The following is a 23,923-nucleotide window of genomic DNA, read 5'->3' on the forward strand; positions in this document are numbered from 1 at the left end:
AAAGGGAAATCGTGTCTTACTAATCTATTACAGTTCTTTGACGGGGTCAACAAACATGTGGACAAGGGGGATCCAGTGGACATAGTGTACTTAGATTTCCAGAAAGCCTTTGACAAGGTCCCTCACCAAAGGCTCTTACGTAAATTAAGCTGTCATGGGATAAAAGGGAAGGTCCTTTAATGGATTGAGAAATGGTTAAAAGACAGGGAACAAAAGGTAGGAATTAATGGTAAATTCTCAGAATGGAGAGGGGTAACTAGTGGTGTTCCCCAAGGGTCAGTCCTAGGACCAATCCTATTCAATTTATTCATAAATGATCTGGAGAAAGGGGTAAAAAGTGAGGTGGCAAAGTTTGCAGATGATACTAAACTGCTCAAGATAGTTAAGACCAAAGCAGATTGTGAAGAACTTCAAAAAGATCTCACAAAACTAAGTGATTGGGCAACAAAATGGCAAATGAAATTTAATGTGGATAAATGTAAAGTAATGCACATTGGAAAAAATAACCCCAACTATACATACAACATGATGGGGGCTAATTTAGCTACAACGAGTCAGGAAAAAGATCTTGGAGTTATCGTGGATAGTTCTCTGAAGATGTCCACGCAGTGTGCAGAGGCGGTCAAAAAAGCAAACAGGATGTTAGGAATCATTAAAAAGGGGATAGGGAATAAGACTGAGAATATATTATTGCCCTTATATAAATCCATGGTACACCCACATCTCGAATACTGTGTACAGATGTGGTCTCCTCACCTCAAAAAAGATATTCTAGCACTAGAAAAGGTTCAGAAAAGGGCAAATAAAATGATTAGGGGTTTGGAGAGGGTCCCATATGAGGAAAGATTAAAGAGGCTAGGACTCTTCAGCTTGGAAAAGAGGAGACTAAGGGGGGATATGATAGAGGTATATAAAATCATGAGTGATGTGGAGAAAGTGGATGAGGAAAAGTTATTTACTTATTCCCATAATACAAGAACTAGGGGTCACCAAATGAAATTAACAGGCAGCAGGTTTAAAACGAATAAAAGGAAGTTCTTCTTCACACAGCGCACAGTCAACTTGTGGAACTCCTTACCTGAGGAGGTTGTGAAGGCTAGGACTATAACAATGTTTAAAAGGGGACTGGATAAATTCATGGTGGCTAAGTCCATAAATGGCTATTAGCCAGGATGGGTAAGAATGGTGTCCCTAGCCTCTGTTCGTCAGAGGATGGAGATGGATGGCAGGAGAGAGATCACTTGATCGTTGCCTGTTAGGTTCACTCCCTCAGGGGCACCTGGCATTGGCCACTGTCGGTAGACAGATACTGGGCTAGATGGACCTTTGGTCTGACCCGGTACGGCCGTTCTTATGTTCTTATGTTCTAAAGCCAGAATGGACCATTAGATTGTCTAGTCTGACTCCCAGTATATCACAGCCAGTGAATTTCACCCCGTTACTCCATACTGAACCAAATTTCTTGTTTGACTGATGTCTTGTCAGGACAGGGAAACTGACTGGCACAAGCTTTAACCCTTACAATAATAAGCTATTCATAACAATAAACTATTCTGGAATAGCTCCCTGTCATTTCATTCACTTTAGTCTTTAAATCGCTCTATTCCGGCATAGTCAATGCACTCCCATAGTGGAGTAAAATCACTGTATTCCCATAGCACCCCCAGGTTGCACTGGCTGCTTGGGGCTGCAGGGACAGAGGCACCGGGGAAGGCAGGCCCCTGTCTCCGGGAGATGGGCGCAAAGCGGAGGCAGCCAGAGACCAGCAGGGCAGCGAGAGGCTGAGCGGAGAGAAGCGCGCAGCTGGGCTGGGCGCCATGAGGGGGAGAGGCCAGTTCTGCAGAGTCCCTGGCTGAAGGGAAGCGAGGAACCCCCCAGGGGAAGCGGCACCCGGCTGGGGATTGGGCAGCCCAGGGAACCCCCCCCCCCCCGCACCGGGGTCTTTTAAATGGGCCGCCCCGGACCCTGGAAAAGGGGCAAACGGCTCTGTTCGTACAGCGCCTGGCACAGGGCCCGGGCTCCTGCCGCCGCACCCCGCAGGCCCGGCCCGGCCCGGATGCGCCTCGAGCGCGGCTCCCCCCGCTAGCGCCCCGCGGACAATGGAGCCTCCGACGCGGAGGCGGCGCTGCCGGGCTCCAGCTCCGCTCACGAGATCCCGCCCGAGCGGAGCTGCCAGGCGGGCGGGGCGGGGTGCGATGGGGTCAGCCGGGCTGTGCGCGCCCGCGCCGGGAGGGGGCGCTGAGGGGCGGCTTCCCCCGCCCCGCCCCGCCCCGCCCGGGAGGGGCCGCCGGGCCAATCAGCGGCCGCCGAGCGCCGGGGGCGGCCCCCGTAGCGCTGGGGTGACAGCGCGAGCCGGGCGCGTCGGCTGGTCAGGAAGCGCCGCGAGCTCCCGGCAGCGCCAGGCGGGTGAGTCCTGATGCCGGGCCGGGCCGGGCCTCCGCCATGGGGGGCGCAGGGCAGGGGAGGGGCGGTGCCCGGCAGGGGGCTCTCTGTGTTACCGGGGGTGCAGGGTGGGAAGGGGGCGCAGGGCAGGGGCTCTCTGCGTTACCGGGGGTGTAGGGAGGGGAAGGGGGGGCGGTGCCCGGCAGGGGGCTCTCTGCGGTACAGGGGTGCAGGGTGGGAAGGGGGCGGTGCCCGGCAGGGGCTCTCTGCGTTACAGGGGTGCAGGGTGGGAAGGGGGCGCAGGGCAGGGGGCTCTCTGCGTTACCGGGGGTGCAGGGTGGGAAGGGGGCGCAGGGCAGGGGCTCTCTGCGTTACCGGGGTGCAGGGAGGGGCAGGGGCCGGTGCCCGGCAGGGGCTCTCTGTGTTACAGGGGTGCAGGGAGGAAGGGGGCTGGTGCCCGGCAGGGGGCTCTCTGTGTTACCGGGGGTGCAGGGAGGGGAAGGGGGGCCGGTGCCCGGCAGGGGGCTCTCTGTGTTACAGGGGGTGCAGGGAGGGGAAGGGGGGGGCGGTGCCCGGCAGGGGGCTCTCTGCGTTACAGGGGGTGCAGGGTGGGGAAGGGGGGCACAGGACTGGTCCCCTGGCAGGGGGCTCTCTGCGTTACAGGGGGTGCAGGGTGGGGAAGGGGGGCACAGGACTGGTCCCCTGGCAGGGGGCTCTCTGCATTACAGGGGGGTGACTAGACAGCAAATGTGAAAAATTGGTATGGGGTAGGGGGTAATAGGGGCCTATATAAGACGAAGCCCCAAATATCAGGACTGTCCCTATAAAATTGGGACATCTGGTCACCCTAGGTGGGGGTTGCAGGGCTGTGTGGGGAGGGTACTCTTTGCACTGCTATGGTGGGGGAAGAGGGCTGTGCACAGCTAGGCAGGAGCATAGCTGAGGATCTGATTCCCAGCCCTGATCATAGCATCATAGAATCTCAGGGTTGTAAGGGACCTCAGGAGGTATCTAGTCCAACCCCCTGCTCAAAGCAGGACCAATTCCCAACTAAATCATCCCAGCCAGGGCTTTGTCAAGCCGGGCCTTAAAAACCTCTAAGGAAGAAGATTCCACCACCTCCCTAGGGAACCCATTCCAGTGCTTCACCACCCTCCCAGTGAAATAGTTTTTCCTAATATCCAACCTAAACCTCCCCCTCTGCAACTTGAGACCATTACTCCTTGTTCTGTCATCTTCTACCACTGAGAACAGGCTAGATCCATCCTCTTTGGAACCCTCTTTCAGGTAGTTGAAAGCAGTGATCAAATCCCCCCTGATTCTTCTCTTCTGCAGACTAAACAATCCCAGTTCCCTCAGCCTCTCCTCATAGGTCATGTGCTCCAGCCCTCTAATCATTTTTGTTGCCCTCCCCTGGACTCTTTCCAATTTTTCCACATCCTCCTTGTAGTATGAGGCCCAAAACTGGACACAGTACTCCAGATGAGGCCTCACCAATGTTGAATAGAGGGGAATGATCGTATCTCTCGATCTGCTGGCAATGCTCCTACTTATACAGCACTTCTTGGCAACAAGGGCACCCTGCTGACTCATATCCAGCTTCTCGTACACTGTAACCCCTAGGTCCTTTTCTGCAGTACTGCTTCCTAGCCATTCGGTCCCTAGTCTGTAGCAGTTCATGGGATTCTTCCATCCTAAGTGCAGGACTCTGCACTTGTCCTTGTTGAACCTCATCAGGTTTCTTTTGGCCCAATCCTCTAATTTGTCTAGGTTCCCCTGTATCCTATCGCTACCCTCCAGCCTATCTACCACTCCTCCCAGTTTAGTGTCATCTGCAAACTTGCTTAGAGTGCAGTCTGCGCCATCCTCCAGATCATTAATGAAGATATTGAACAAAACTGGCCCCAGAACCGACCCTTGGGGCACTCCGCTTGAAACCGGCTGCCAACTAGACATGGAGCCATTGATCACTACCCGTTGAGCCTGACTATCTAGACAGCTTTCTATCCACTGTATAGTCCATTCATCCAGCCCATACTACTTTAACTTGCTGGCAAGAATACTGTGTGAGACCCTATCAAAAGCTTTGCTAAAGTCAAGGAAACACATCCACTGCTTTCCCCACATCCACAGACCCAGTTATCTTGTCATAGAAGGCAATTATGTTAGTCAGGCATGACTTGCCCTTGGTGAATCCATGCTGACTGTTCCTGATCTCTTGCTGGAAGCCCTTGTGCTGAGCTCTTGGGGGAAGAGCAGGGTGGCTCCTTCTGGGTGATATGGTGCCCCCTGTCCCCTGCTGGGGAAGGGGATGAGAGTCTGGTCCATTTACCCTGAGAACTGCACATGGTGCCCCTGTGATTGGCAGTAATAGTATAGTGGTCTGAGTCAGCAGGGCTTGGAATTGGCTAGAGAAGAGCTTCAAAGACACAAGCTGATTCAGCCAACTTCACAGGGACTGCTACGATCATCCATTCTGACCTCCTGCATAACATGGGCCAGAGAATCCCACCTACTGATTCCTGCATCAAGCCCATAGCTCTGCTTTGGGCTCTGGCCTAGCTTTTTGAAAGCCCTCCAATCCTGAGTTGGCATCAACTTTACCCATTACCTGGAGGAGACCCTTTCTCTTGCTTGCAAAACTTTCCCAGGGCCAGGCCTGTGGCCAGGCTGAGACAGGCTATCTCTGTGCTCCTTGGAGAGAGGTTTCAGGTGTGAGAACCCCTGCCCAGTGATACTCAGAATGAGGCTTGTGAGTCCCAAGTGACTCTTTGATGTGTCTTCTGTGGCTCTTTTCCGTGCATGATATCAAAACCATGTGATTTAATTATTCACCAATCAGGAGGCTTTTACTATGTTAGTGAACTGTAGTTGATATAATAACACTTGTCAGTCACTTTGCTATGAGAATATATGTATATATTCCCCTGTCATATTGTACTACATAGTCATGCTGAAGCTATAGTAAAGGGAGGGAAATGAATTCACACCTTTGTGGCTCTTTTGGGTAATGATGATCGCTAATAAACCACTGAGGTCTGAGTATCATTGCTTTCGGGCCATGTCTACACCATGGGGACTATAGCAGCACAGCTGTGGCCCTGTAGCTGTGTCGCCATAAGCCTGCAGTGACAAAAGGGTTTTTTCCTCTCACTGTAGGAGTTGCACCTGCCTGAGTGGCAGGAGTTGGGTCAACAGAAGTGTTCTTCCATCAGCCTAGCAGCAGCTTCCCCGCGGGTTAGGTCAGCCTGGCTGGGGTGCACCCTGCGCACTGTAGCTAGTCAATTTACATGTTAAGTGTAGCGCAGGCCTAAGTTAATGACAAGTCACCACAGGTGAAGTCAAGTGGGTGGTTGTGTGGGAAGAAATGGGACCAATAATCAGAGCAAGTTTATGCATAGGTTAGCTGTGTGCCTGCTGCAACAAGTATCTGCTATCAGCTTTGAGGCCGGGAGGCCTCTTGACAAAGATGACTCTACAGAGTTTGTGCCAGAGGCAGGGGGCAGCTGTGAAAAAGTGGGGAGGGATATGCTTGTGTGAGACAGTGAAGGATGGACATTTTCAGAGCAGAGGCAGGAGGCAATGATGCAGTAAGATGATAGATGCAATAAGTGGGGCAGAGATGGGTCATGAGGAGTGTTAAAGGTGAGGATGAGATGCTTGTGTCTGAGGAAATAAGGAATCATAGAATATTAGGGTTGGAAGAGACCTCAAGAGGTCATCTAGTCCAACCCCCTGCTCAAATCAGGACCAACCCCAACTAGGGGGAGTGGAAGCCAGTGGAGGGACTTATAGAGGGAGTGGGAAGGGGAAGACAGAATTGTGACACACTGAAGTGATGTGCCTGGAAACTGATTTTTTGGCAGCAGTGTTTTGATTGGGGTGGGTAGCTGAGATGCGAGGTGAGGAGCAATTGGACAGAGGAAAAAGATTCAAAGATTCTTAGTGTACCCTCCGAGCGTGGCTCTCTGGGGAGCTAAGCTAGCGCTCTCCCCCATTCCCTCACTTCCAAGTGCTGCCGCAGCTTGGGAGCGGGGCTTGTAACATCTGAGACAATCTCTTCCCCTCCCTCTTCCTTTACATCGCTGTAGTAACACTAACACCTTACACTTAGTCCGAAGCACTCTGCACAGCATGGGGATCCCTCCCCTTGCCAAACTCAGGGCAGGAAGGTGAGGATGGTGTCCCAGTTAACCTGCAGGAAGGTGGAGGACCTCACACTGGGAGATGTCTGAGATCCTGCAGCAAACATCCCTGCACTTGTGAAAGGTGTTATGGGATTCTCAGGCTGTCTACACTAGCACTTTTGTTAGTATAACTTATGTTGCTCAGGGTGTGGGGGGGGGGGGGGGGAAATCAGACCCCTGACTGACACAAGTTTCACCGACAAAAGCGCTGGTGCGCACAGTGCCATGTCAGTGGGAGATGCTCTCCTGCCGATATAGCTACTGCCACTCATTGGGGGCGGTTTAATTATGCTGGCAGGAGAGCGCTCTTCCATTGGCATAGATCGGCTACACAGGAGACTGCTGCAGCTGTGGCATTGTAGGGTGTAGTTGTGCTGCTGTAAGGTCTGTAGCATAGACATAGACACTTATGAACACGAAGGCTATGTCTGTGGAGAGGCTCAAGCTGAGCTGCCTCTGTTTTAAATGGAGGATGCTGGAGTGAGTGTTCTCTGAGGGGCCTTCTGCCCTGGAATTCATTCCCCCCCCCACCCCAAATATCTCAGTTATGTTCATTTTAGTGTGTCCTGTAAAGGCCATCCAGGCCCTTTGGAGATGGCATGGGGAGGTACCCCTTCTGTTTTTCTTGTCTGGCTATCTCTTGCTATGGGGGTTGAGATGAAATTTAGATTTATCATTTTTAAATATTTGACAAAAACACCTAGATCCAATTCCAAGCTCTTTCTATAAAAACAATGGTGAAAGATTGGAGAGGGTACAGAGAAGAGCCACACCAGGGATTGGAGGGCTGGAGAAAATGCCTTAGAAGTGAGAGAGTCTTAAAGAACTTCAATCTGTTTAGTTTGTTTGTTTAAAAAAAAATCAAGAGGTGACTTGATTAGCAAGTAAGTACCTTCATAGGAAGAAAACAGCAGGCACTAAAAGGCTCTCTAATCTAATGGAGAAAGGCATGGGAGGATCAATGGCTGGAAGCTGAAGCCAGACCATCAAATTAGAAATTAGGCACAAATATTTCCCACTGAGGGTGATCTACTTCTAGAACAAACTCCCAAGGAAGTGGAGGCCTTTCTGGAAGAGGTGCTTTAGTCAAGCACAAACTATTGGTCGCAATACCGGGGTAAATTAATAAAATTGTTTAGCCTGTGATAGACAGGAGATCAGACTGGTGGTATGTCTACACTGTAATTAAACCCCCCAGCTGGGCCATGCCAGCTGACTTGGGCTCACTGGGCTGTGGGGCTGTTTAATTGCAGTGTAGGTTTCTGGGCTTAGGCTGGAGCCTGGGCACTAGAACCATGTGAGGTGAGAGGGTTCCAGAGTTCAGGCTGGAGCCTGACCCAGAGTGTCTACAGCCCGATTAAAGAGACCTGCAGCCTGAGTCAACAGGTGCCAAATTGCATAGATGAACTAATGGTTCCCTCTGGCCTCAAAAAAATCGGACTAAATAAAGCTCCTGAAGTATCACTGGGAAGATGGCAGTTTCAGGAGCCCAAGGCCAAGACACAGGGATCTGGACTCATTGAGGCCTTCTCTAGATGAGGATTTAAAAACGTGATGTATGCATATGTTACCAACCAGTGCTCAGGTCTAGTGTAGGCATGGCACACTGCCTGTAACATGTGCTGTCCTGGTTGGCATTTGTAATGTTGGCTAGCATCACGCTTTTAAATATTAGTCTAGACAATGCGTTGGGGTGAGAGGGTCCCCTGATGAGTCCCCACCCTACTCCTGCAGCATTACACCTCCTAGTTCCACACTGGAACATTGCAGTCAATTTGCTTTTGTTACCATATCACACTCGTGGTCTCTGCTTTCAAAATTTTGACTTCCCATTAAATATTGGCTTGGCGGTGCCTAAACTTTCCCATCCCTCTAAGACAGGGGTTCTCAAACTGGGGGTAGGGACCCTCAGGGGGTCACGAGGTTATTACATGGGGGATCGTGAGCTGTCAGCCTCCACCCCAAATCCTGCTTTGCCTCCAGCGTTTATAATGGTGTTAATATGTTAAAAAGTGTTTTAAATTTATAAGGGGGAATCACACACAGAGGCTTGCTATGTGAAAGGGGTGACCAGTACAAACGCTTGAGAACCACTACTCTAAAAGAGGCTCTAATGTAAGCAATCAATTTGGCTCCAGTCATTGTAGTATCTGGTGCTGCTGAGGAGACAAGGAGTAGAAATCAAGGACTACCTGAGGGCTTGGCTACACTGGAGAGTTGCAGCGCTGGTGGTGGGTTTACAGCGCTGCAACTTACACACCGTCCACACTTGCAAGGCACATACAGTGCTGCATCTCCCTGGCTGCAGCGCTGGCTGTACTCCTGCTCTGCCTCGGGTATAACTATTGCAGCGCTGGTGATGCAGCGCTGCTCCGCAAGTGTGGCCACCAAAAGCGCTGTAATTGGCCTCCAGCAGAATTTTCCCATAATGCTTTTAACTAAAGAACTCTTTGTTTTGTTGTTAACTCGGGGCTCCCAGAGCTGCTTATTTAAAAAACAAACACAGCTCCTGTTTGCTGTGAATGAGGCAGGCAGGGGGATGAATGTCTACAGCTAGTGTTTGCTTGAGGAGAGAAACAGCACGGGGGGCGGGGGAAAGGGAGTCCGTTGGAGCAGCTGCTTATCCAGTCTGCAGGCTGAATGAGGGGTCCAGGAAGTGGTCAGAATTTGCAAGGCAGGGAGCTGACACAGTGTCGGCTCCAAAAATCCACACTCTCTCTCTCTCCCCCCCCACGCTCCCTGTCACACTCCACCCCCCCCCTCTTTTGAAAAGCACGTTGCAGCCACTTGAACGCTGGGATAGCTGCCCATAATGCACCACTCCCAACACTGCTGCAAATGCTACAAATGTGGCCACACTGCAGCGCTGGTAGCTCTCACACTATGGCTACACTTGCACTTCAAAGCGCTGCCGCTTTGAAGTGTAGTCAAAGCGCCAGCGCTGGAAGAGAGCTCTCCCAGCGCTGTCCGTACTCCACCTCCCTGTGGAGAATAACGTACAGCGCTGGGAGCACAGCTCCCAGCTGCGCTCCCAGCGCTGGGGCTTTGACCACACTGGCACTTTGCAGTGCTGCAATTTGCAGCGCTGGAGAGGGTGTGTTTTCACACCCTGCTGCAGCACTGCAAATTTGCAAGTGTAGCCATGGCCTCAGTGTGGCCACACTGCAGCGCTTTCCCTACACAGCTGTACGAAGACAACTGTAACTCCCAGCGCTGCACACCTGCAAGTGTAGCCAAGCCCAAAGGGAGGGTCACAGGAAGCATTAGAAGCCTCCACAGAGTCATGCAAGCATCTCTTTGTGGATATCTGTCTGAACTCTGAACCTTTGTATTCTCCCATCTCTGATCTGAACTGTAACTTTGCTGTTGATTGTGGAGTTTGTGGCTCTTAACTGACTTTGGCAACAGTGCATCATACTGATGCAATGTCATGGGATGGTATGTGAGACAGAATGGAGGATGGGGAGTGTTTGGTCTGAGAAGATCTTTCAGATTAGCCTGGAGGTGGTGCCCTGAGAATTAAATATTTATGCTACCCTCCCAGGACAGAGCATGCACCCTCCAGCAAGCAGCACTAGCAGCCCCTTGTTATCTGGAAAGTTGTCCCTGTGTGAGAAGCCAGTTCCACTTGAAACCCTTGGGTGTGTTGGGGGCCATGGGGAGGGGGGCTTATGAAAGCTGGCACTTCCCCTTCAGCAAAGCTGGTAGATGGGGCAGGGCACAATACGCATTTTGATACATAGAGTGCAAGAGCCAGGATGGGACCTGAAGCCTCCCTAGAGAGCTCAGTCCTGTGGCCTGCCAGGACCCCGGGAATAACTGACTACTGGGAAGGGGGGTCCTGCCCCACAAGAGAGGGGCACGAGAGTGACAGCAACAGAAGCCACAACCAAAGGAGGGGGCAGAAGTGGCCTGAGCTGCATGGAGGCTGGGAAGGCAGCTGTGCCTCTTCCCACAGGGCCCTCCTCCATCTGAGCTGGGGGAGGCTCCCAGCCGGTGCCCACCTGCTGCCTGATGTATCCTGCCCCTTCCCATCCTTCCCCTCTCCCCTGCCCCCCTCCCTGACAGCCCCCTGCCCCCTCAGAGCCCCTCCCCTCCCCTCACACTCTCCTCCCCCTGCCCCCCTCCCTGACAGCCCTCTGAGCCCTAACAGCCCGTGCCCCTTCAGAGCCCCGCCCCTCCCCCTGCTCTCACAGCCCCTCCCCGACAGCCCCTGCCCCTCAGAGCCCTCTCCCCTCCCCTGCTCTCACAGCCCTGCCCCTCAGGACCCTCTCCCCTGCCCCCTCCTGACAGCCCCCTGCCCCTCAGAGCCCTGCCCCTCCCCTGCTCTCACAGCCCCCTCCTGACAGCCCCTGCCCCTCAGAGCCCCGCCCTCCCCTGCTCTCACAGCCCTCCCCTGACAGCCCCTGCCCCTCAGAGCCCCGCCCCTCCCCTGCTCTCACAGCCCTGCCCCCTCAGGACCCTCTCCCCTACCCCCTCCCCGACAGCCCCTGCCCCTCAGAGCCCCGCCCCTCCCCGTGCTCTCACAGCCCTGCCCCTCAGGACCCTCTCCCCTGCCCCCTCCTGACAGCCCCTGCCCCTCAGAGCCCCGCCCTGCCCCTTCAGAGCCCCGCCCCTCCCCCTGCTCTCACAGCCCTGCCCCCTCAGGACCCTCTCCCCTCCCCCCTCCCCGACAGCCCCCTGAGGACCCTCTCCCCTGCCCCCTCAGAGCCCCGCCTCTCCCCTGCTCTCACAGCCCTGCCCCCTCAGGACCCTCTCCCCTGCCCCCTCCCCGACAGCCCCTGCCCCTTCAGAGCCCCGCCCCTCCCCTGCTCTCACAGCCCCTGCCCCTCAGGACCCTCTCCCTGCCCCTCAGAGCCCCGCCTCTCCCTGCTCTCACAGCCCCGCCCCTCCCCACAGGCTGCCCCTCAGCCCCTGCCCCTAACAGCCCCTGCCCCCACCCCACCTCCTTCTGCGCCCGGGGCGGGGCCGCCGCTGTGATTGGCCCGGGCGCCCCCTCCCGTGGCGGTGCCCGGGGCCGAGTCGGGCCGCCCAGCGCCGGGGGCGCCCCGCCCGCCGCTCGCTCGCTCGCTCGCTCACTGCAGCCGGCGGCGAGGCGGGGCAGGGCAGGCCGGCGCGGCTCCGCGGCCCGGTGAGTGGGGCGCTGGCCGGGGCTCGGGGGCCGCGTAGGGCGGGTCGCGCCGCGGGGCCTGGGCCGGGTCGGTCTGTCCCGTGCCTGTGCCCGGCCCCGGCCCCTCCCTCTCCCCACAGGCGGGCCGCGGGGCCCGGCCCGAGCTCGGGGTCGGTGTCTCATGGCCCCGCTGCCGGCCCTTCCCGGGACACAAGGGCCGCGGCCGCCGGAGCCCTGGCTCTGAGCGCGGCCGGTGCGGGAGGGGACGGAGCCGGCTGTTCTCCCGTGGGCCCGCGGGCCCGGCCCAGGTGGGCTCCGGGCCCCGCGCTTCCCTGGGTGTCCGCAGAGGCGGGTACTGCAGCCGGGCTCTGGGGCTCGGGCTGGGGGGAGCAGGGCCCCATAGCGCTCACGCTCTAGGGTGACGCTGGAGGGTGCCCACCCTGGGGGGAGTTCGGGGGCTGTGTACTGGGGTCCTGGGGGAGCGCAGCCTGGGTGCGCCTGGCCAGGAGCCGCTGCATGGCTCCGGCCAGGAGTGCTGGGTGAGCCGCCAGGAGCGGGTAGGGATGCTGTATGGAGTAGGAGCTTGCCACGGCTCAGGGGTAGGGTGTCCCTGAGTCCCTGCAGAAAGGGGTTCTGGCTGGCTGGCTTTGGCCTCTGGCAGCTGGCTAAGCTAGGGAGAAGTTGTTGCTGTGGGTTTCCTAGATAGTGGCAATACGTTGGGGAGGGGGTGGCTCTTTACCTCTGGCTGTGTGGCTAAGCTGGCCTGACTCAACTGTGTGCTCCCACTTAGTGCAGGGACTGCCCATGCATGTTCCCCTTGTGCAGAAAGCTTCGCCACCTATCCCAGACGCAGATTGAGTTCTGTCCAGCGCCCCTTACCAGGTGCAGCCTTCTGTGACTGCAGCGTATAGGGTGAAAACGTGTATGTCCCAGGCATGAGCTGGGTGTCATTTCAGTCTCCAGGCGCACACCCTGCCCCTCCTGCTTGCCTCAGCTGAGGTGCTCAAACAATAGGAGCTGCAGATGTCAAGTGGGTGACACAGGTTCCTCTTCGGGTTTGTCCTGTGATCTCTCCAAGGCAAAGGAGCCCAGTGCCATCTTGTTCTTCCTCTGCATTCACACCCTTGCTTGTCTCTGCTACTCCCAGTCCTCCACTCTGACCTTTACTCTTGTCTCCCATCTCATATACACTGTCCTACCTTGGCAGCCTTGTCACAAACCTGATGGCTCTACCCTTCTGAGCACCTCTCTCTGCCTGCATCATCTCTCACCTGGGCTACTGAAGCTCTTCCCAGCTCTGTGCTGGACCATTCTCCCTGACCCCAACAGTTGCTACTGCTTTCCCCTCCCTCAGTGAGTGCCTCAGTTCTAAGGGAGTTTCTGTCTCATTACAGCTAGCAACACATCTGTGACCCGGAGAAGAATTCAAGGGCCCGTTCCTGAGAGAGGCATCTTTGATTGGAGAAAAGGTAAAATTCAGCTGGGGCTGCATCAGCAGTGCCCCTCTCCTCTTGGTTTCAAATTCATGCCTCCTGCACTCTGAAGCCAAAGCTGGAGGGAAGCTGGATGTGCTGTGTAAATAAGGCCCCTGGACCCAGGTTGATAGGTGGGTGAGGGGAGTTGTTTGGGGGCACAGAAGGTCAGATCTTCAGTTGGGAACAGTCACATGTGACAGTGCCCACCTCTTGCAGCAGTGCAGCATGCTGTCCCTTTGCAGCTGAGCCTGCAGCAGTTGCCATGCTCAGACCTCTGCATTGCAGGGCAAAGGCAGTCTGACTCTTGTGATTGGCTGACTGCTTTGTAGCATGAGAGCTCCTTCTCCCTTCCAGGCCACTGCATCAATGTCCCATTGAGAGATTCCTCCTCCCCTCCCCGTGCTGGATGGCAGTGCCAGGCCTTGTGCGCTGCCTGTAATAAAACATTGGCTTTCATGAGTTCCAGCTCGCGTAGGTGCATGGCCTGTGTGTGGGTCTCTTTCTGGAACATCTGTGGGAAGGAGGCTTTTGGGAGTGTGCAGCACTAGCACTGGGAGGCCAGTGCCAGACTCATGTGAGGCTTGTGGGATTATCATGCACAGGGGATCTGTGCTGCCGCTTGTCTAGGGAGGAGGTAGAGGAATTTCTAATCTCCTGGACCATATAATTCAGTAGCTGTCAGCCCCCACTCCTGGGCGGGACTGGGGGTGACTCAGCAGCTTACTGTCCCGCCTCTTCTTCCCCCTCCATGTGTGGTTGCCTTTTTTTAGAGCCTTTCCTTAGGGATGTAGTCGGTGTGTGTGGTGGGTGAAGTGGGGCTATGCACAGAGGCATTGTGGAGATGGTGGGCAGTTCTTGTGTGTGCACCTGGGCTTACGCCTGCTGCAGCAGGAGTGACAGTCTCTCTGGAATGCTCTGTGCAGCTGCCACTGGGATGACTTGCTTTGTTTTGGGTACCTTAGTAACTAGGGAAATAGGAGAATTCAGAGATGCTGGAGGCACGAGCCTGGTGAAGAAGTGGCTGTGGTGGAGAGGGGTGAAATGAGAGAGGCAAGTGGCTGCAGGAGTGGTAAGCAGACTGGGCTGATAGCATGGGAGCTGAGGAGAGTCTCCTTGGGAAGGTCTCTGCCCCAGGCCTGAGGGGCAACAAGCATTGTGTGAATGGCAGGCATGTATCCTGCTGCTGTGGGTTACAGGCTCTGGGCTGGGCCCTCTCCCCACCTTGCAGAATGTGGGCAGGGCAGATTCCAGGCTGGGCTGACCTTCCAGCAAGACCTGCTAAACAGCTTCCCAGGGATAGAGGGCTCCCTGAATCAAACAGCCTGCCTAGTGGCTAGGGGCTTGAGTGACACTGCTGGATGCTGTCTCATGAGCCTGGGTAGGCAGGCGGGTGCTAGAGGGGCTCAAGGTAGCATGCTAAAAATAGCTGTGTGGACGTTGTGGCTCTGGCAGTGAGTCAGGCTAGCCATCCGAGCTCAAGCCTGGGCGGTTGTATGGTCTTGAGCTCGGGTGGCTAGCCTATGGGAGTGTCTACACTGGAAATGCCGCAGTACTGCAGTGTAGACACTTAACTACAGCAACGGAAGGGGTTATCCGTCTCTGCAGTAAATCCACTTCTTCAGGAGCTGGCAGCTAGGTTGATAAAGAAAAGTCAATTTAGCAGTGTCTACACTGAGGCTTAGGTTGGCTTAACTATGTCACTCAGGAGAATGCATTTTTCCTACTCCCTGGGCAATGGAGCTAGGTCAACATAAGTTTGTACTGAAAGCTCTGCCCAAGGTGCAGTGTCCATACAGCCATTCTTAGCATGCTAGAGTGAGTCTGTCTGCCTGGGCTGGGAGGCTTGCTGCCTGCTGCAGTGTAGACACGCCCCTAGAGCAGGGGTAGTCTATTTTTTTTTTTGTTAAGGTCCAAATTTCTTGGTCAACATATAGTCAAGGTCCATACTCCAGAGGAAAAAAAACATTCTCTTCTCTCCCCCCCACCCCATCATGATGATGATAATAAGTAAATAAGATTTTGGGGTCTGCTCAAGCGTTTGGATTTGGCCCTCAGTCCCCCTATTGACTTCCCCTGACTTAGAGGTTAGTGCATACCGGTCAACCTGCAATTCTTTGTTCCAGTGACAGCGCCCAGCCCTGAGGGTAACATGCTGGCTCCAAGCTGCTGCATGCTGCTCTCTCTACCACACCACAGGTGTGGAGCTGCCAGGCCCTGCCACACACAAGCCAGGCCTCTGCTGGGTTCTGATCTGTGCAGTTTCAGGGGGAATGAAGGGAGGAGTAATGCCTCTAGGTATGTGAATTAGATGGTCCCCTAGGGCAGAGAGTTGTGTGGGAGGAAGCACAAGACCTAATTCCCCACTCACTCCAGAGCAGGTAGGACAACTTGTTTGTTTGTGGGGGAGTGGGTAGCAAGCCCAGTGCTTTCTGAGTCTCTGAGCCATGCTGAGTCTGTCTTCCTGGTGCTGTGTGAGTTGGGGAGAGGCCCAGGGTCTCTTTCAGGTTTCATTGCCTCCTCCTCCCCCCCATGTTGGACTGGATTCAGGGGAACCTCCTATTTGCCCCACAGAGTAATAGCAGGGAGAGAGCGTTCTCTCCCCGTACCTGGCCTGCGTACAGACTGAGCAGGGCAGGTACAGGCACTGATCCTCCTGCAGAGATTGGGGAGGGATGAATGTTGTTCTGTGCTCTGCTCTTCCCGAGTGCTGCAGGGCCAATAGGAGCATAAACCCTCAGAGGCTCTGGAAGAAACCTCCACATATTGGATTAGATGGTGCCTTGCCACTGCACAGCTGTTGGGGCAGAGGGAGCTCTCTGGCTGGAATGTCTTGCCCTTTCCTGTTAGACGGGTGGAGCAGGTTGAGATGCCTCTGGAAAGGAGCCGGTCCCTAAGGACAAGAACTTCTCCATGCCGGGAAGAGCAGAGATGCTAGGCTCTGGGAATGCAGTCATCCCTGCTGGTCCAGAGCGCTGGGGAAGCTGTCACTTTCTGATAACAGCAGTATCCAGTTTGGGTACTATACTCTCCTGCCTTCTTGGAGCGTTCTCTAGCTCCAGTGGAGGAGTGGGGGCTAGAGAGTTTGTGGACATGCTTGGGGACAGGGGATCTCATGGGTTCTTCATTTCCTATCCTGTGCCCCATGCAGGGATCATTATGGGAGTAAATTCATTCCGGTAACCCCCAGAATGGATCAGGGTGGGCAGCTGTTTACTGGGAGTGAAACCCAAGAGCCTGCTGTAGGAAACTACCTTGCTTTGATGCCAGGTATGGTCAGCTAGCTCGCTCCCTGTGTTATAGCATCACTTAGTCCATGGTCCTGGTTGTTGCCTATAGGACGGTTGGGATAGCTTATCTCATCCCAGCCTGTGATGTGAAGGTCAGCCAGAGTCTCCCAGGCTCTGCCTGGGGCCCCTTGGAATCTGCAGTCAGGCTCTGGGTTGATTGGTGCATCCCCATGGGCATCAAATCCAAAGGTTACTCTGGATCATGCTTTTCTCTCGTGATCAATGGGAAGAGTGGGGCTGCAGAGAGGACAGGCCTTTCCCGTCCCTGTTGCACAGGGTCAGCCTGGGTGCTGATCCCAGCTCTGCCTCCGTGGTCTTGTGCTGTCAGTCTCTCCATTGAAAACAGCAAAGAGTCCTGTGGCACCTTATAGACTAACGGACGTATTGGAGCATGAGCTTTCGTGGGTGCATCCGACGAAGTGGGTATTCACCCACGAAAGCTCATGCTCCAATACGTTTGTTAGTCTATAAGGTGCCACAGGATTCCTTGCTGCTTTTACAGATCCAGACGAACGCGGCTACCCCTCTGATACTAGCCTCTCCATTGTTGAGGTGGGGGCTGGGGATCCTGGGTGAAGATGCTCGGTGCCTTGGGTTTATTAGGACATGCGAGTTCCCCATAGGATTGGAGCCCCTGCCAAGTGTTATCAACACCAAATACCCTTTGCCCTACATAAAGGGTGTGGAAGAGGGAGATGCTGGCTGAGGGGAAGTCACCTCTCAGAGCAGGGTGTGGGGCCTGGGGTCTCGGATGTTTGCAGAAGTGCATTCCATAGCCTAGTTCTGGCTCCTAGGTAAACGTTCTTTCTCTCCCCTCTCCATGCTTCCTTTGCTGGCTGATAGCCGCATTCTGCTGGGTGGTAGCTCTCAGGGGAGGTTGTGCTTGCAAAGGGAGAGTCATCTCTTGGGTAGCCAGGGCTGACCCCAGGGTGGGGGTTTCAGTCGTTAGAGCCCTCAAAGTCTTTCTCCTGGTTCTTGCTTTCCAAACCTTTTAGTGTGCCTGTGCCCTTCTCCAAGCTCTCTGTTCAGTCCCTGTCTGTGTGATGCTGCAGCCAAGGCCTGGCCAGGATGAGAGAGTGGAGTAATAACTGGTAACTACAGGCCCTGTCCCAGCAATCAAATTGAAGCCTTGCAGCATGGAATTTGCACTCTTGTGTGTTTCAAATAACCGAGGTGGGTGCTGGTGAAGCCCTGTCTGCTCTCACCAAATAGTGGGCTCCTCTGGGACTTCGGCCCAGGGAATGGGACTTCCGGCTCTGCCTCTGGAAGGCTGTCAGCCTAACCCATGTGCCTGTCAGGAAGCTGTTCCCCTTGGGACTTAACTGCACTCTTCCCTTCCTTGTTGTAACACTGTTCCTCCACACACTCTCCCACTTCTGCCCCAGCTAGTTCTGCTCTGCCTTGGCCTCTCCACTCTTTAGATATTTGTATAGAGCTGCTGGGTTCCACCTCCTTAATCATCATTGGGCTGGGCTGCCTGTGGCTGTGCGGTCTAATCTCCTGCCCCCACAATTGTTGTTTAATTACTGGCATGGTGTTGGAGTTTCCACACTGGCCGTAGGCTGCAGGCAGCTCAGGGCAGGAAGAGCTCTTGCTCGGATATCGCTCATCTCATCCCTTCCTGCTCCAGATGCTCTGCCCAAGCCTCTCTGGTTGCTGCTCCCTTTGTTTACCTTTGCCCGTTTCTGATCCTGTGGCGTTCTGCTGCTCGTGCAGGCAGTGTTCAGATGGTATTAGTGCAGCTGTTCTTTACTGATACTCTTACTGTTGTGAGGCAATGAGAATTGAAGGGTATGTCTACACTGCCAAAAAAGACCCGTGACAGCGAGTCTCAGAGCCTGGGTCAACTGATTTGGGCTTGCAGGGCTCAAGCTACAGGGATAAAAATAGCAATGCAGATGTTCCCACCCAGGCTCTGAGACCTGGCCTCTGTGCATGATTTCTCCCCACCCTGCATACACACAATCTCAGAGCCCAGGCTCCAGCCCAAGCAGGAGTGCCTATGCTGCTATTTTTATTCCCATAGCACAAACCTTGCAAGGATGAACAAGTGGACCTGGGTTCTGAGACTTGCTTCTGCTCTCTTCCCAACCCCCACCTTTTCTAAGATTTCATTCAAGGTCCTTGAAGGGCTTTACAAACATTGCTGCAGCCTGTCCAAGTCCTTGAAAGGCAAGGAAGTGGTATTGAAACACACCCCTCTTCACAAATGGGGAAACTGACTTGCAGAGATGGGAAGTGACTTGCCTAATGTCACTTGGTGATTCTGCAGTAGAGTCAGGAATAGATTCCGGACTAACAGACTCCAGGCCTGTGCTGTAACTGCACAGGTTCCTTCCTCTTAGCAGAGGGGCTGTCAGTTGTGTTTTTTGGAATCCCAGACCCTCCCTACCCGTATGGACTTTATTAAACACTCCCTGTTAACACTTGTGCCTCGTACACTTTTGAAATCCAGTGCACTGGAGGAATGGATGCAGAGCATGCAGTCAGTTCACTGGTGTGAGGCCACCAGCCCCAAGCTAGCCTAGCATACTTGGGTTCTAAAGCCACTCTGCCTGTCGGTAAGAAGGAGACCTGGGGTGGCTGCTTGCCTAGACAGGCTGCATAGTTTGGGTCACAGAACTGTGACATAGGAATCTGTTCGGTTGAGGGTGTTCTCCTTCAGAGATCTGTTTAGGGAACTCCCTGGGAGTGCACTGACCTTGGTGTTAGAGTATTCTGGTCCAGCAGAACTCTTCAGTCTTTTTCTGACTTGCAAGCCTGCACCAGGCATGTGGCATCAAATGGTAGGAAGGGAAAGCTCACCTTTCCCCTATTTTAAAGCTGCTGAACTGGTTCTGCCAGGCTTGAATCCAAGAGGCTGGTGCCATGATGTTGGAGTTTTCTGCCGGGTACAGGAGACTGCTGAGTTGTTTGCATGGCATCTTCATAGCTACTCTGGGAGGCACAGGTCTAAGCACCTCTGGGTTGCAGTTTAATTTTGTCAGGAAATGAGACTGCTGGAGGGTCTACTCCTTGGACAGACACGTCAGGCAGCCTGATCGGATGGTGGAGTCCTTGGCTGTTTCCTGCCTTTCTGAGAGTTAGAAATTTCCTCGTGTGCCACGTGCCGCTGGGGCTATAGGGAACAATCCTGAATTCAGTGCTTTTTTCCTCACTTTGGTCTGTTGCTTCAACTCTCTAAGGGGCAGACATTGAGTGAGATTTTGCCCTGACCATACTGGGGGAAGAGATGGGCTTGGCTGTCCCATAATACTCAGCCTGGCAACTTTGAACATAGCGTATCCTCAGCATGATGGTACTGCTTGGCCCTTGCTTATTCACTCCCTCATCTTCCTAGAAGTGCTTGGGCAGCATCCCATGGCTGCTTCTGCGAGTGACCTAATCATCGGCCATGGCTGTTTGCCATGTACTAAGTCAGTCTCTGACTTCCCTCCAGCTGCTCAGCCTCTCCAGTACTGAGGTGCCTGGAGTGTAGTGCACTACCTCAAGTGTAGTCGCACCAGTGCTGTGCATACCGTTCTGATGTGTAGTATCCAGGTGTTGATCTTCCCCTCCCGGCTGGGACATGAGGCCTCTGCCTTTGTAGCTCTTAACCACATCCGCCTCTACTGCTGCCATACCATAGTGCAACCCCCTGTCTAATCTCCTGTTGCCCTCTGCTGGGTATTCCTAAAGGGCCCATCACTGCAATCTGTGTGCTGTCAGCATTCCCGCTTATGGGCCCCTCCCTCTCTCTGATCCTTTGCCTAGGCTTGATCTACATTAGCAACTTATGTCTGTGTACCTGTGTCACCCAGTATAGACAGCGCTCTGTCGAGGGGAGGGCTTCCCCCTCAACATAGTTCTTGGGGAGGTGGAGTACCTGCATTTTTGGGAGAAGCTCTCCTGTCTGTGTAGGAGCATTAAGTGCAGATCTGGCCATAGTGACAGGTCTGTGACTGTTCCAATCAGGCTGCCCTGGTGCAGTGTTTTGGTGGAGTTAATTGGGGAGTGGGGGAAGTAAGAAATCAATTCCCACCCCTTCAAGGCCCTATTTATAATGCTGGCAGAGAGGGGTGGAGGGAGCAGGGCTCGCAAGCCTGGAATGGAGGGGGCAAGGTCAGCTGAGGTAGAGCAGCCTGCCCTTCAAAGTGGGGGTGTAAGGTGGGGGGAAACAAGGGGAAGTCCTGGCCCTTGACAGCATCAACAAGGACAAGTGCAGAGTCCTGCACTTAGGACGGAAGAATCCCATGCACCGCTACAGACTAGGGACCGAATGGCTGGGCAGCAGTTCTGCAGAAAAGGACCTAGGGGTTACGGTGGACGAAAAGCTGAATATGAGTCAACAGTGTGCCCTTGTTGCCAAGAAGGCTAATGGCATTTTGGGTTGTATAAGTAGGGGCATTGCCAGCAGATCGAGGGATGTGATCATTCCCCTCTACTCAGCACTGGTGAGGCCTCATTTGGAGTACTGTGTCCAGTTTTGGGCCCCACACTACAAGAAGGATGTGGATAAATTGCAGAGAGTCCAGCGGAGGGCAACAAAAATGATTAGGGGGCTGGAGCACATGACTTATGAGGAGAGGCTGAGGGAACTGGGATTGTTTAGTCTGCAGAAGAGAAGAATGAGGGAGGATTTGATAGCTGCTTTCAACTACCTGAAAGGGGGTTCCAAAGAGGATGGATCTAGCCTGTTCTCAGTGGTAGAAGATGACAGAACAAGGAGTAATGGTCTCAAGTTGCAGTGGGGGAGGTCTAGGTTGGATATTAGGAAAAACTATTTCACTAGTAGGGTGGTGAAGCACTGGAATGGGTTCCCTAGGGAGGTGGTGGAATCTCCTTTCTTATTGGTTTTTAAGGTCAGGCTTGACAAAGCCCTGGCTGGGATGATTTAGTTGGGTTTGGTCCTGCTTTGAGCAGGGGGTTGGACTAGATACCTCCTGAGGTCCCTTCCAACCCTGAGATTCTATGATCCCTGTCTCCTGTCTGCCACCTGCAGCCTCATGGGGTCTAGATTCTCCAACTGTAGAACTGACTCCTGCTGGCAGCTGCTCCTACCATTGTAAAGCACTTGGGTGTTTTCAGTGCATTGCTCTTCCTAGGCAGCAGAATCTCTGTCCCTGCTCAGCCAGCTCTGTGTGCGTGTGTGTGACACTCTGCCTTATCTCGGGGCTGGCACCAGGTGCTACAGCACTCCTCCTCAGGGCAGTGACTCGTGAGTGGTGTGCATTCTCGGCACGTCTCGGGGAAAGAGATGCCCTGCTGATCTCTGGGGTGGTAGGAAATGTGGTGTGAGGCCTTTTGAGCTTTGTGCTGGGCTTACTCTGGGGGCCGGGCTGGCAGTGCCTGAGACCCTGGGATATTTGGAGACCTGTTGTCTCCATTTGCTTCAGAAGGTCCGTTGCTGGCCCTTCTGGCTCCATGTCCCCATGGAGGAGGGATGGTCCTGTAGGAGTTGCGAAGCAGGACAGTGGCTGCTAGCTGGTCTCCCCAGTATGAGGAGGGGTCAGTCACTGATTGGTGGGTTTGGAACTCCACCAGTAGGAAATCTGAGACCAGACTGCTGCTAATGTAACCTCCCAAACAAGCCTGCCCTGAGCCAGGTGGTGGCACCCTTGTGGCTGGGGAAGGGCCCCATTTGAGCTGGGCACTAGTGAGTTTTATGGAGAGGTGAGTGCTGCACACACACTCTCCAGCAGGGTCCCAGCCCTCATGCTGGGAGAGGGAACTGTGTGGTTCGCCGCTGCCAGGTCCTTCTTTGCACCCCCTCCCTGCTGATAGGTTTGGCTCACCTGCAGCAGAGGCAGGTTTTCTAATCCTTTAATCATTCTTGTCTCTTCTCTGAACCCTCTCCAATTTGTCAACACCCGTCTTCAGTTTTGGGCGTCAGCACTGGACACTGCATCCCAGCAGCAGTTGCATCAGTGCCAAATAAGCAGAGCCAGAGGTGGGCTTACCTTTATCTGCTGGCCACCTGCGCAGGGACTGCTTGGTGCTGGTGGGGTGATGTGCACACCTGTCCCATTGGGGCCTGCACTGAGACCAGTGGGGCCCTTCGGGACATGGGCTCTCCTAGGCAAGGTGGGGCCGATGGGCCATCCAGCCCTGTCTGTCTGGCCAGTACCAGGTGCTTCTGAGGAAGCTGCAGGATACCTCCTTTTATGGACCGCTCTGCACAAGACCCTGTGGCTTTGGCTCGCTGGTGCTCAGTGTTCAGCAGTTCCATATGGATGGGGGTCTCTTGGGGTGCCAGAGTGTTAGTGGCTGCATGTGATGGCTGGGGCTTTTGGCATTGCAGAAGGAGATAGGCAGTCAGCTCCAGCCAAGGCATCTGGTGCTGGGGAGGAGGCATGCTTCCCTTTCCCTGCTTTAGCTAGCTGCCTCCCCCCAGTCCGATATCTGGGTGAGCACATCAGATAGTTTCTGCAGGAGCATCCATCAGGCTGCCATTTAAATTGCTGCCATTAGTCTTCAGGGTTGATGACCGGGGGCAGCTCACCCCCTGGAGCAGCAGTTATGAAGTTCATGGTTGAGAGTTTTCTCTGCAGCTGAGAGGCTAGAAAGCATTGGTGGCAACTGAATGGAATTACAGCCTCTGCAGCAAGGAATGGGCTTGCGGGAAACCCAGCACTGTGCCCTCTAGGTATGCTGAGCCTGGCCCTTCCAGCCCCTCTGGATGTATGCTCAGCAGTCCAGATGGATGGGCTCCCATGCACAATACTCTTGTGGTTTCTGCTGTTGTCAGAAAGGCCTTTGTGCATACTCTACTCCTGCAGTGGCCTTGTCTGCAGGGCTGGTGGGGTGGGGTGGAGGGGTCTCCTCCCTGGGCATCACCACATGGTTCTCCAGCTCCTGCTTCCTGACAAGCATGATGAGATGCACAGGAGCCAGCCCTTTCTGTCATCTGGCTGGGGCCTCCATGGTACCCCAGCCCTGTGCCAACCAGTTGCTGGCTCTCCAGCTCCCTTTCTGGAGCACACAGAAAGAAGAGCAACCATGTGATCTCAGCATCGGGCATGAGCTGGGGCTCCTGGGCTCTATTTCCAGCTCTGGCACTGACTGGCTGGTGGCATTGGGTAGTCCCCTGTCATCCTGGTGCCAGCAGTGCTGGCTGATGTTTAGAGTGACTTCATTCCCATGGTCAGCTGGGTGAACCTCTCCCTTAATCCAGGCATCCTGGCTCTGTAGGCTGGGCAGGTTTCCCAGGCTTGCAGGGAGTTTGGGCAGTGCATCTGCTTCTCAGTACCCTCAGTGCCTGCGCTCTGACTTTGGAGCGCAGGCACTGCCCTGAATCTGCAGGGGCCGAAGGCATAGGAGTGAAGAGATGTGTGAGGGTGATAGCAATAATGCTTTGATTATATTGCTGGGTTGGCAGGCAAGATATCCTAAAGAGCTCTTTCTCTATGGATGTGTCTTCAGGGGCATTAACTCACACTCTCTGCACTTCTCTTAGGTAGAGGATGCTGCAAAGGTTTCTGGGGGCATATTCTGTGGTCCATA

General features: G+C 54.4%; 1 protein-coding gene across 7 annotated transcripts in view; it reads left to right on the forward strand.

Annotated features, from left to right (window-relative positions):
• Window positions 1-2,277: 2,277 nt before the first annotated feature.
• ELOVL1 (ELOVL fatty acid elongase 1) overlaps window positions 2,278-23,923 on the forward strand; it is a 34,118-nt gene continuing 12,472 nt past the window's right edge. For 2 of the 7 annotated variants that reach the window (XM_039486188.1, XM_039486191.1), the window contains exons 1-2: window positions 2,285-2,406; window positions 13,074-13,148. The gene's annotated coding sequence lies outside the window, so the exon portion shown is untranslated. Of the gene's footprint in view, window positions 2,407-11,609; window positions 11,701-13,073; window positions 13,149-23,923 lie in introns of those variants that run through there. The other 5 variants (XM_039486189.1, XM_039486192.1, XM_039486194.1 and 2 more) reach the window with 4 other exon arrangements.

Source organism: Mauremys reevesii, linkage group 8 (genome assembly GCF_016161935.1).
Source record: "Mauremys reevesii isolate NIE-2019 linkage group 8, ASM1616193v1, whole genome shotgun sequence".
In the NCBI taxonomy this organism is placed as follows: domain Eukaryota; kingdom Metazoa; phylum Chordata; order Testudines; family Geoemydidae; genus Mauremys; species Mauremys reevesii.